This window comes from Heterodontus francisci, unplaced genomic scaffold (genome assembly GCF_036365525.1).
Source record: "Heterodontus francisci isolate sHetFra1 unplaced genomic scaffold, sHetFra1.hap1 HAP1_SCAFFOLD_286, whole genome shotgun sequence".
NCBI classification, from domain to species: domain Eukaryota; kingdom Metazoa; phylum Chordata; class Chondrichthyes; order Heterodontiformes; family Heterodontidae; genus Heterodontus; species Heterodontus francisci.
Genome location: NW_027141006.1, coordinates 810818 through 823350, shown reverse-complemented (window position 1 = coordinate 823350; position 12533 = coordinate 810818). Strand labels below are relative to the sequence as shown.

General features: G+C 49.4%; 1 non-coding gene across 1 annotated transcript; it reads left to right on the top strand.

Annotated features, from left to right (window-relative positions):
- The first annotated feature begins 11932 nt into the window (after positions 1–11932).
- trnal-uaa (transfer RNA leucine (anticodon UAA)) lies at positions 11933–12015 on the top strand. The gene has a single exon. It is a non-coding gene; the product is annotated as a tRNA-Leu (tRNA).
- Positions 12016–12533: the final 518 nt, after the last annotated feature.

Below are 12533 nucleotides of genomic sequence, written 5' to 3'. Positions count from 1 at the left end.
CTCACTTCATAGAACATAGAAAATGGAGAAAATTTATGGCACAGACTGAGACCATTTAGCAATCGTGTCTGTGCCAGCTGAAAAAGAGCGATCCAGCCCAATCCCACTTTCTAGGTCTTGGGAATGGGATCTGAACAGATCTCAGAGCTCACATTATGTGAATGTTCTGTTGAAGTATTGGTGAGCTGATATACCAGGGGAGATTCACACTGTTAGACACAGTGTGAAATACATTCAAGTATTTATAAAACATTGTAACATGTGAGTAATATTCCCCATTGATTTCTCAGCACTGATGGATTGTGAAGTGGGAGACAGCCAGAAGTCCCAGTGATCCACACTGACCATGAGCTGAGAATGAAATGAGATAAAGTTCAATCTTCAGCAGCGAGATGCTGCAGAGAGGTAAGAGTCCTGAATCAAGGAGAGACTTTCTCATACTGCTGTTGAATCTCATTTCAAACACTCCTTGAACTCTCTGCCAAGGAATTCAGAGCTGGAGAATGGCTGTAAAATCAGCCTAAAAAGGAAATAATAGACACCCACCGTGAGGCTCAAACTCAAAAACTTGAGATTCAGAGTTTCATGCTTTCATCGACTGAGCTCACCAGGCCTGAGACAGTGTCCCCATCCTGTCTGTTATTGGACGGTGCAGCTGTTGGCTCCACCCCAGGGACTGAATTTGTTCTGTAAACCATGAACCAGCTTCCTCTCAAATCCCAGGTTTATCAGTAAATCCTCTTAAAAAGCCCCAGAGTGTGATATATTCCTCTCACTCAACCAGAATAAAAGTTACATCTTTTGCTCTTTTTACCTTCCAAACATTGACTTCTATTTTTCTCAGCATTTATTTCTCTCTCTTTTTTATATTGTGCATTTCCTAATAAACATTTCATTTCAATTATTTATGAGGGATGAAATGAACAGAAGAGATTTTCTGCAATGGTACCAGGGGTGTGGGACAGAGTGAGTGGTTCGGATCTGGAATACACTGCCTGAGAGTGTGCTGGAGGCAGATTCAATCGTGGCTTTCAAAAGGGAATTGGATAAACACCTGAATAGAGAAAATTTGCAGGGTTACAATGAAAGGGCAGAGGAGTGGAATTAGCTGATTTGCTCTTGCAAAGAGCTGTCATGGACATGATGGACTGAATGGTCTCCTTCTGTACTGTAACAATTTGATTCCTTGATTCTAACTCTGTCAAAGCTGTTCTGAACTTGCTCTGCTCCAAGGAGAACAACCCCAGCTTTTCCAGTCTCTGCACATAACTGAAGTTATGAGGAACCATGGAGAACCCACTGGAAACCTTCCTCCAGACAGAAATACAACTGTTCACCACCACACTGTGACCCAGCTGTTCACAATATATATCAATGATTCGGAGGTGGGAACCAAATGTCGTATTTCCAAGTTCGCAGATGACACAAAACTAGGTGGGAATGTGTGTTGTGAGAAAGATGCAAAGCAGCTTCAAGGGGATTTGGACAGACTTAGTGAGTGGACAAGAAAGTGGCACATGGAATATAATGTGTAAAAATGTGAGGTTATCCACTTTGGTAGGAGAAACAGATGTGCAGATTATTTCTTAAATGGTAAGAGATTAGAAAGTGTAGATGTACAAAGGGGCCTGGGTGTCCTTGTCAATAAGCGACTGAAAGCTAACATGCAGGTGCAGCAAGCAATTCAGAAGACGAATGATATGTTAGCCTCTATCACAAGACGATTTGAGTACAGGAGTAGTGAAATCTTGCTTCAATTGTATATAACCTTGGTTGGACTGCACTTTGGAATACTGTGTGCAGTTTTGGTCCCCTTACCTGAGGAAGGATATCATTGCCATCGAGGGAGTGCAATGAAGGTTCACCAGACCTGTTCCCGGGATGGCAGGACTGTCCTATGAAGAGAGATTGGGGAAACTGGGACTGTATTCTCTAGAGTTTCAAAGAATGAGAGGTGATCTCATTGAAACCTACAAAATATTTGAAGGGATAGACAGGGTAGATGAAGTTTTTCCTCCGGTTGTGGAATCTAGAACCAGGGGACACAATTTCAACATCAGGGGAAAGCCAGTTTGGACAGAGACGAGGAGAAATTTCTTTACTCAGAGGGTTGTGAATCTTTGGAATTCTCTACACCAGAGAGCTGTGGAAGCTCAGTCATTGAGTATGTTTAAAGCAGAGATTGACAGATTTCTAAATACAAATGACATAAGGGATATGGAGATAGTGTGGGAAAAAGGCATTGAAGTGGATGATCAGTCATCATCATATTGAATGGTGGGGTGGTCTCGATGGGCTGAATGGCCTACTCCTGCTTCTATGTTCCTATCAGTCTGCAAACTTCATATCCATGCTGTCATTGTCTCTTTTATTCCATGGGCTTCAGTTTTACTGGCAATCTAGTATGTGACATCATCAAGAAGGTTTTCAATAAGTTAAATAAGGAGAAATTGTTTCCAGTGGCAAAAGGGTCAGTAACCAGAGGATGTATTTATCAGGTAATTGAGAAAAGAACCAGAGGCGAAATGAGGAATGATTTTTTATACAGTGATGTGTTGTGATCTGGAATGCACTGTCTGATCAGGACTTGAAAGCAGATTCAGTCGTAACTTTGAAAAGCAATTGGGATAAATACTGGAAGGAAAAATGTACAGATTACAGGAAAAAGATGAGCAGCAGTTCTAATTGGATAACATAACCAAAGAGACAGCACTGACGCAATGGACCAAATGGTCTCCTTCTTTGGGTATCATTCTATGGTTTTATGAACATAATGTTGATACAATTCGCTGAGTTGGAAGGGAAGTGAACCCAGATTCAGGGTATTCTAAACACCAGACCCAAACCAACTGAACAAGCCTGTTGTTTAATCTCTGTTTTTCACACCAGCTTCTCCTCGCTCTTTCTGTGTTTCCTGCCTGGTCTGTTCCTCTGACCTTCATTCCTGACACTCTATTGAGAATGGCCAACTCACTGCACCTGTCACTCACACCATCACTCCACCCCTTCACCCACTTCCAAACCTCTCTGTTGAACAGCAACTCACATCTGCTCCTCTGCTCCATTAATATAACAGGAAAACATTTTCAAACAGACATTTCCAGACAGTGAACGTTCCTGGAAGACAAGGTAAAGAGCAGATTCATTCACTTTGAACACAGAGAGAGCAGCTCTCCCTGTTCAGGCTAAGGAGCAGATGTAGTTTCACTCCCATTAGTCTTAGAGACATGGGCCAGAATTTTAAGGGACCGTTGGAGACGGGAATGCAGGCTGGGGAGGGGGAGGGGGGGTGTATAAAATAGGGATGGAAGACGTCGGACCGGATTTTTCTGTCGGCGGCTGACATGGAGGGCAGACTTCGCACATCCACTCGGCAAGAAGGCATTTAAAGTATTTATGAGTCCACTTGTCAGCAATTTTATTCACTGGATCCAATTGAACTAATAGTGCACGGGAACCACGGGGCTTCAGAGCCTCGCCTGGTTAAAGGAGGTGACTGGGAGGTGGGAGCTGAGTGTTGGCTTCACTGGGAAGCTATCGGGTGAGGCAGCGTAACTTGGCAGTAAGGGTGGAGGCGGAAAGGGCATCGGGAAACACTGTCAGGAGTGGGGGCCTATGTGCCAGCTCTGCAGGGGGAGCCACACCAGGGTACCATTGGGGCAGTGCCACCTTATTGAGGGTGACAAGTGAGGTAAATAGGGCTGGGTGCTGTTTACTGTGAAGGCCTTGCACTCAGGGAGGGGCAACCTGTCATGGGCCTCATTCAAGGCTCACATTGAGGAGGAGGAGGAGTAGAGAGGAAGGGAGGGAGGCGCAGGCACCAGCAGGGGCACCACAGCAGCTTGGGGGCCCACAGGAAGGCCAGCCGCGAACACGAGGCTGGAGAAGGAGGCAGAGGAACACGTCAGCTGAGGTTCAACTACCTGCAGATGTCCGAGTGACAGTGTCTCCACAGACTGCGCCTCTGCACGGAGGTCGTCACTGATCTCTCTGCCATGATGCAGCTGTGCCCCATGGGACTTGGTGGGCACCTGATACCAGTGTCACTGAAGGTCACTGTGCCACTGAACTTCTGCACCAGCAGATCATTGCAGGGATCCACTGGAGATATGTGTGGAATCTCACAGTCTTTGGTGAATCAGTGCATCAAGGAGGTCACCAATGTCCTGTTCAGGAGGGCCGGTGACGATGTGCACATCGATCCAAACAGTCAAGCTGAGAGGACTATAGGATTCGGGGCCATCACTGTATTCCCCCAGGTGTAGGGTGTCACCCCATGTGACCATCAAGGCTCCTGCAGACCAGCCAGCAGCCTTCAACAGGAAGGGCTTCCACTTGCTCAGTGTGCAATTGGTCTGCAACCACTGCAAATGGATCCCATAGGTGTATGCACAAATCCCGGGAAGCAGCCACAACGCCTGCATACCAAGGCACTCCCAGGTGCCAGAACCTTTCCGCGGCCCCATCCGCTTTCAGAGATGGATCCTTGGAGACAAGGGCTACCCACTGAGGACATGACTACTGACGTCTGTGAGGAACCCACGCACGGATGCAGAGGAGAGGTACAACACCTGCTGCGGGTCAACCCGAGCGACCATCAAGGAGGCCATTGGTCTCCTGAAGATGAGATTCAGGTGCCTAGATCGATCCAGTGGAGCCCTTCACTATGTCCCGGCGAGGGTCTCACATATCGTGGTGGTTTGCTGTGCACAGCACAATCTGGCATTACAGAGGGGTGAGGTGTTGACAAGTGAGGATATCGTGGAGTGTGATGTCTCCTCTGATGATGAGGATGTGGAGGAGGATGCTGCCCAAGCAGTGCCTGATGAAGAACCTCAGGCACAGCGGGAAAGGGGCAATGAGATACACACAAGGGAGACATGAGACACCCTTATACATTCAAGTTTCCTTTGAGCCTTACCACCTTCTGGAACCACAGCAATAAAGTCTTAGCTTTAAGCAGCCCTGTTGTCGCCTGCTTCCTTCTGCACTGCAGCGTCCAGGTACACATCGCACAGTGACAAGACCGAAGCTTTGTGAACTCAGGGCTTGGTCCCTCACTTCCAGCCCCTTGGGAGGAAGGGTTTAAATGAAGTCCCAAAGGGCATCAACAATAGGAAGGAGACATAGTGAGAGAACATCATTTCTTTCTTCCGTGTGACATCAAATGCAACCCTATCCATCTGGAATGCACATTCACCATGAACCCAAGTGAATCTAGGTGCTCTTCTGAAATCTTTTCCGCATGCTCCTACGTGGTGCTCCCCCTGCTCTGTCAGCTGAGGTGGAGACAGGCTGCTGACCTTGCTGCCCCATGGCTTGGGATGACATTGGTGGCCGTCCTCTTGCTGCCTGTGGCCTGGAGGGCCCCGGCACACTGAGGGCCTCCTGCACAGGTACAGGGACCCCCGCCTCTGTCATCGAGGGTGATGGAGGCAGGCACTGGCATCACTTGTGTCACTCGCAGAGGGGCTTTGGAGCTACTGTCCACACCAGGAGCACCCTGAGAGGAGACCCCAGATGTAGCAGCCAGCTGCTCCTCCCCCTTATAAGACACACTTGTACCTCGCTGCGGACTTGAGAGGGATGTGGACCTGGTGAAGAGTTCAGGTGCCTCGTCCCCCCTCTCGCCTTGTCACCGCTGGATGGAGCTCATGGACAAAGCGATGGAGTGCAGGTCTGCACACATCTCCGGCAGCCACTGATTGGTCGGCTGGATCTGGCTCTCCATCAGAGTCACCAATCTCTCAAGGAAGGAAGCCAGACACACCCCCATCAGAGACAGTGCAGCATGCAAGGCCTGGATGGACTCCTCCATCATCCGAACTTGGGTACACATAACCTCTGGCAACTCTGCCAGATGTTGCCTGACCTCTTGCTGCAGCTGCAGCATTTCCCGTGTTGCTGGTGACACCAGAGGCACGTCATCAGCCTGGGACTCAGCATGGGCCTGGCCTCCCACAGACTTCCAACTGCCAGTGGCCTCGGCTGTCACAGCCTCCGTCAGCTGCCCGGGCCTGTCTGTGACGTGCTCACCAGCTTGTGTGCCCAAATCTAACAGCGAGTGGATACCCACCGAGTGAGGGTTTCTGTGCTGGTGGAGGGTGCAGGGGAATGATGTGACGGTGCACCCTCTGAGGATCCCTCCTCCTCCTCAGAGGTGTCTGGCTGTCCCCCAGGCTCTCCAGCTCTTCGCTCTTGTCCTTCATCCTAGCCTGCATGTGAAAACAGGGACATTGAAGGGTTAGGGTCTGCCCATCGTGACATTCCAACCACCCCTACTGTGCAGCTCCATTGATGCAGTGGTGAACAGATGAGCAGTGTGGCTCCTTTGCAGCAGATGCACCCTTGTGCCCCAGGAGATGTTCACTCACTCTCTTAGGTAGGTGTCCCTGTCTCTCCATCAGCTATGGAGCAGCTGCTTTGCTGCCCGGCCTGTTCCATGGCCTCCTCCTCCATCGGGATGAGGACATGGAGATAAGGCATCCACTGCCAGTCTTGACACGCTCTTTCCGATTGTGGGCTGTCTTCTATTGCAGCCACTATGATCAACAAAGTTCGTCTCCCAGCGGGGACAAGCCCAATATCTCTGATGGTGATAGTCCAGCAGTCCATGATGTGGACACACATATTCCTCCTGCATGTGGCCCCTCTCGAGGGACTGTGTGAGTTTAGACAGTGACTGACGTGCACCTCCAACCGAGATGCAGCCAAGCCTCAGGCAGCATGTCCTGCTGCCCTTCCCCAATACACATGACTGGGTGGTCACTCCCTTTCCACCAAACACTCCCTCTCACTCTGCCATGCTCAATGTCCAAAGGGTCCAAAGTGTTTTGAGTTTGTGCCTGAGCAGCCTGGATCCGGTCATTGACCCACTTCGTGCACTGGATCCATGTCTTGGGGTTGACCCCACGGCTGCTGACTTCACCTACTATCTCAAAGCAGCTTTGCTTGGTCAGGTGGACAGGTCTCCACCTCCCATCCCTGGGGAAGAGGATCTTCCACCTATCTGTTGTCACCTGGAGGCGAACCTGCAGGAAGGCATCGCCAAACCATTGGACCATGGTCACTGCAGGCTCGCATTCAGCTCCTTACCTCTCAGGCAGCAGAGACAGCAGAACGGGTCCTGGGGCATCAGTGACAGCAGAACGGGTCCTGGGGCATCAGTGACAGCAGAACGGGTCCTGGGCAGCAGAGGCAGCAGAACAGGTCCTGGGGCAGCAGATGCAGCAGAACAGGTCCTGGTGCAGCAGATGCAGCAGAACTGGTCCTGGGGCAGCAGAGGCAGCAGAACAGGTCCTGGGGCAGCAGATGCAGCAGAACTGGTCCTGGGGCAGCAGAGGCAACAGAACAGGTTCTGGGGCAGCAGAGGCAGCAGAACGGGTCCTGGGGCAGCAGAGGCAGCAGAACGGGTCCTGGGGCAGCAGAACGGGTCCTGGAGCAGCAGAGGCAGCAGAACGGGTCCTGGGGCAGCAGAACGGGTCCTGAGGCATCAGAGGCAGCAGAACGGGTCTTGGGGCAGCAGAACGGGTCCTGGAGCAGCAGATGAAGCAGAACGGGTCCTGGAGCAGCAGAGGCAGCAGAACGGGTCCTGGGGCATCAGAGGCAGCAGAACGGGTCTTGGGGCAGCAGAACGGGTCCTGGAGCAGCAGAGGCAGCAGAACGGGTCCTGGGGCGTCAGAGGCAGCAGAATGGGTCTTGGGGCAGCAGAACGGGTCCTGGGACAGCAGAGGCAGCAGAACGGATCCTGGGACAGCAGAGGCAGCAGAACAGGTCCTGGGGCAGTAGAGGGCTCTCAGGAAGACACTCCTTTAAACCAGGCAGCAGTGAATGCAGGTCTGGCAGTCCTTTCAATATGGTGCCAGCACCTGCCGTTGTGTCAGATGTCGGTGCCATCGGTGCCTCGTTCCCTACCTCTGGTCCTTGTTTACATGGGCCCCACGCCTCCCCTTCATTAATTGGTCGGCTGCTCCGTGATCGGGGTCGGCCGGCCACATTTCACTCGTGTGGTGATGACACCCGCTTCCGGTGCCTCTGCCGAGAGCCGCACCGTTAGTTTAAAATTCAGCCCATGGGGTCAAGAGTGGAAAATCTCCCCTCTGATTCTCTCTACTTAAACTGATGGAGACACCAAATTAAAAGTGATGAAACCAGGGATTGTATCCTGGTTCTTCAATCTCGTGTTCTCCCAACTGAGCTATTCCATCCTCACTGTGAACTCATCTTCATTGGAGACAAATATAACTCCAGGTGGAATTTCCCCACCCGTTCATTCCTCACTTCAGGGGAATGGGACCCGACCAGATCGCGGAACTCAGATTATGTTAATGTTCTGCTCTTGATATCTTAATATTATCTTGCGTTTGAGACACTTTTAATCAGGTTCACGGACAAATTCTTCCATCATCCCTTCTCCCACATTCTCTCTCTCTCATTCATTCTTTATTCCTCACAGTCCAGAAAGGGTTAGGAATCAGAGCTCACCCCCAAACCCTCTGCACACAGACCTCTGTCTGTTACCCTGTTTGATCCAAGAGACCAGTCAATAAATTACACTCTTTATAAACACAGAAAGCTGCCTCACAGTGTTGGACAGAGATAAATGCACTGAAGTCTTTTGAAAAAAGTTCATCTTACGGGTTGTTACTGAGCCCACAGAGCAGGACGGACCCAGGCTCCAGCCCCAGCCTGTGCTGTGTTAGCTGATGCCACCTGGTGTGATACTGAGCCACACGGAGCAGGAAAGGGCCTGGTTGTATTCATGGCCTGTGTTGAGTTAACTGATCCCAGTCAATGTGGTAGGAGCCACACAGAACAGAATGGGCCCAGGCTCCTTCCTCAGCCTGTGGGATGATAGTTCTTCTCACACGTTGTTGCACTGAGCCCCACACAGAACAGGGAAATCTCAGGCTCCATCCCCGGCCTGTGGTATTTTATTTAATCGCACCTGGTATGGTACGGAGTCCCAAGAGCAGGAAAGGTCCAGCTTCCATCTCCGGCCTGTGCTGAATTAGCTGATCTGACCTGGTTGGCACTGAACTGCAATCGGGGAAGGATGGGCCGAGGCTCCATGGCCTGTGGTGTGTTAGTTATTCTCATTTGGTGAGGTACTGAGCACCATATAGAGCAGGATGGGCCTGTGCTCAGTGAGCTGATCTCACCTTGTGTGGTCCTGAGACCCACACACAAAGCAGGACAGGCCTAGGCCTCATCCCCGGCCTGTGTTCAATTAGCAGATCTCAGCCAAAAGATTTTGATAAGGTTCCACACAAGAGGCTTCTCTATAAGATTAAAGTCCCTGGTATCAGTGGTAATATATTGATCTGGATTGGGAACTGACTGGCAGATGTAGGCAGAAAGTAGTTACAGATGGATCTGGATCTGTTTGGAGACCAGTTACCAGTGGTGTCCCACAGGGATCGGTGTTGGGTCTGTTGCTCTTTACTAGTTTTATTAATGATCTGGATGTAGGTGTAGGGCGCACCATCTGTAAATTGACAGATGATTTGAAGATCTGTGCGAGTGTTTAGACTGTAGACGATGCTCGACTGTTTCAGGCTGATCTTAATGTGTTGGGAGATTGGGTTCATGACTGGTAAATGATGTTTAATTTGGGTAAGTGCAGTGTTATTCATGTGGACAGGGCGAATGCTCAACATTCATACACCCTTCAGGGAAAAACATTAAAGTAGGTGGAAAAAAGAAAATAATTTTGAGCAGAGATCTGGATGTTCTAGTGCACAGATCTCTAAAGTTACATCAGCAATGCTGTGAAGTGATAGTTGGAGCAAATAGAGGGTTGGGCTGCATTCAGAGGACAATTGAGTATAAAATGAGGCATATTCTTTCATGGGATGTGAGCGACACGGGCAAGGCCAGAATTTGTTACCCATCCCTAATTGTCCTTGACAAGGTGGCGGTGAGCTCCCTTCTTGAATTGCTGCACTCCATGTGGTGTAGGTACACCCACAGTGCTGTTAGGAAGGGAGATCCAGGATTTTGACCAAACATCAGTGAATGAACAGCGATATATTTGCAGATCAGATGGTGTGTGACTTGGAGGGGAGCTTGCACATGGTGGTGTTTCCATGCATCTGCAGCCCTTGTCCTTCAAGGTGGTGGAGGTCTTCGGTTTGGAAGGTGCTGTCTGCGGAGCCTTGGTGAGTTGCAGCAGTGCATCTGGTAGATGGTACACACTACTGCCACTGTGTGTCAGTGATGAAGGGAGTGAATGTTTAAGGTGGTGAAGGGGGTGACAATCAAGGTGGCTGCTTTGTCCTGAACAGTGTCGAGTTTCTAGAGTATTGTTGGTGCTGCACTCATCCTGGTTTGTGCCTTGTAGATGGTTGACAAGTTTTGGAGAGTCAAAAATCACAAAATTATTGCAGTGCAGAAGGAGGCCATTCGGCCCATTGTGTCTGCATAGAATCATAGAACATAGAAAGTTTACAGCACAGGCAGGCCAAAAAACGAGCCACCCAGCTGAATCCCATTGTCCAGCATTTGGACCGTAGCCCTGCAGGTTCAGGTACTTGAGGTGCACATCCAGACTCCTTTTAAATGAGTTGAGGGTTTCTGCCTCAGCTACCCTTACAGGCAGTGAGTTCCAGACTCCCACAGCCATCTGGGTGAAAAAAACCTTTCCTCATCTCCCCTCTAATTGTTCAACGCATCACTTTAAATCTATGCCCCCTAGTCACTGACCTCCCTACTAAGGTAAATAGACCCTTCCCATCCATTCTATCCAGACCCCTCACAATTTTGTACATTTCAATCAAATCTCCCCTCAGCCTCTTCTATTCCAAGGAGAACAACCCCAGTCTATCCAATCTTTCCTCATAGCTGCATTTTTCCAGTCCTGGCAACATCCTCGTAAATCTCCTCTGTAAGCTCTCAAGTGCAATTACATCCTTTCTGGAATGAGGTGACCAGAACTGCACACAGAACTCAAGTTGTGGCCTAACTAATGATTGATACAGTTCCAGCATAACCTCCCTGCTCTTATATTTTGTACATCGGCTAATAAAGGAAAGGATTCCATAAGCCTTCTCAGCCAACTTATCAACCTGTCCTGCTACTTTCAGGGATTTGTGGACATTCACTTCAAGGTCCCTCACTTCCTCTACACCTCTCAGCATTCACCCATTAATTGTGTATTCCTTTGCTGTGTTTGACCTCACCAAAGGCATCACCTCACACTTCTCCAAGTTGAGTTCCATTTGCCACTTTTATGCCCACCTGACCAGTCCATTTCTCCAGCTCTTCTAATGAGCATTTCACCACTTGCCTTGAGCTGAGTTACTCATCACAGAATTCCCACTATCTGATTTACTCTTGTAGCCAGAGTATGTATATGAATGGTCCAGTTAAGCTTTTGTCAATGGTAACCCCCAGGATGTTGATGGTGGGGGGATTCAGCGATGGTAATGCTGTTGATCGTCAAAGGGAGATGGTTACATTCTCTCTTGTTGGAGATGGTCATTGCCTGGTACTTATGTGGTGTGAATGTTACTTGCCACTTAGCAGCCCAAGTCTGAATGTTGTCCAGGTCTTGCTGCTTCTGGACACGGACTCCTTCAGTATCTGAGATGTCCCGAATTTGTCCTTTTATGAAACCTTGGTCAGGACTCACTTGGAATATTGTATCCAGTCTTGGTCTCCTCACATGATGGGTGATATTGAGGCTTTGGAAAGGGTACAGAGGAGAGACATTCGACGAATTCCCAGTATAAGACATCTTGGTTATCAAGTTAGACTAAAAGAGTTGGGACCCTACACCTTAGAGAAACCTAGACTGAGGGGTGATCCGATTGAGGTTCATAAATAATGAAGGGTCCAATTTTGCATGGGAGAGGAGTCATAACTTTATATTGGAAAAGGCCAGATGGCACCCGGATAACATTAAATTTCATTTTCAGTGGTGGGTCAATGTGCCAGGATGGCCGAGTGGTTAAGGCGTTGGACTTAAGATCCAATAGACATGTGTCTGCGTGGGTTCAAACCCCACTCCTGGTATCTGTGCTTACAAAACGTTGCTTATTCTTTCCCTGACTTTTGCCTTGCACCATCATCTCTTCTGTCATTTAATCACTCTTGCCTTCCAACTGATCACAGCTTCCTATTATTTGATCTGCCCCAGCACCGTTCCTTGGCTCTGCGCTTGCTTATAAACTGGTAAATCTTTAACTTAATCTCCTCTGTACCCTGACAATGACCTTCTCATCCTTCCTGGATTGTGGTTCCTCACAGGATCCGCTGCCTGTCCGACTCCCCTCCAGGTAACTGAAGGCCCTGAGCCTTGGTCTCGCTTTATACGCTAGCTGGTAGTTGATTCCTTGCAGGTCTGCCACCGCTCAGGAGAAGCTCAAGACCCAGATCAAGCAAAGTATCAAGAGGAATGTGAACAAAGGCTCCCTGGTGCAGAGCAAGGGACAGGGCGCCTCCGGCTCCTTCAAAATCAGCAAGAAGGAAAACCCAGGGAAAAGTGGGAAAGAAGGTGAAGAAACCAGCAGCCAAGAAATCTTTAGTGAAGA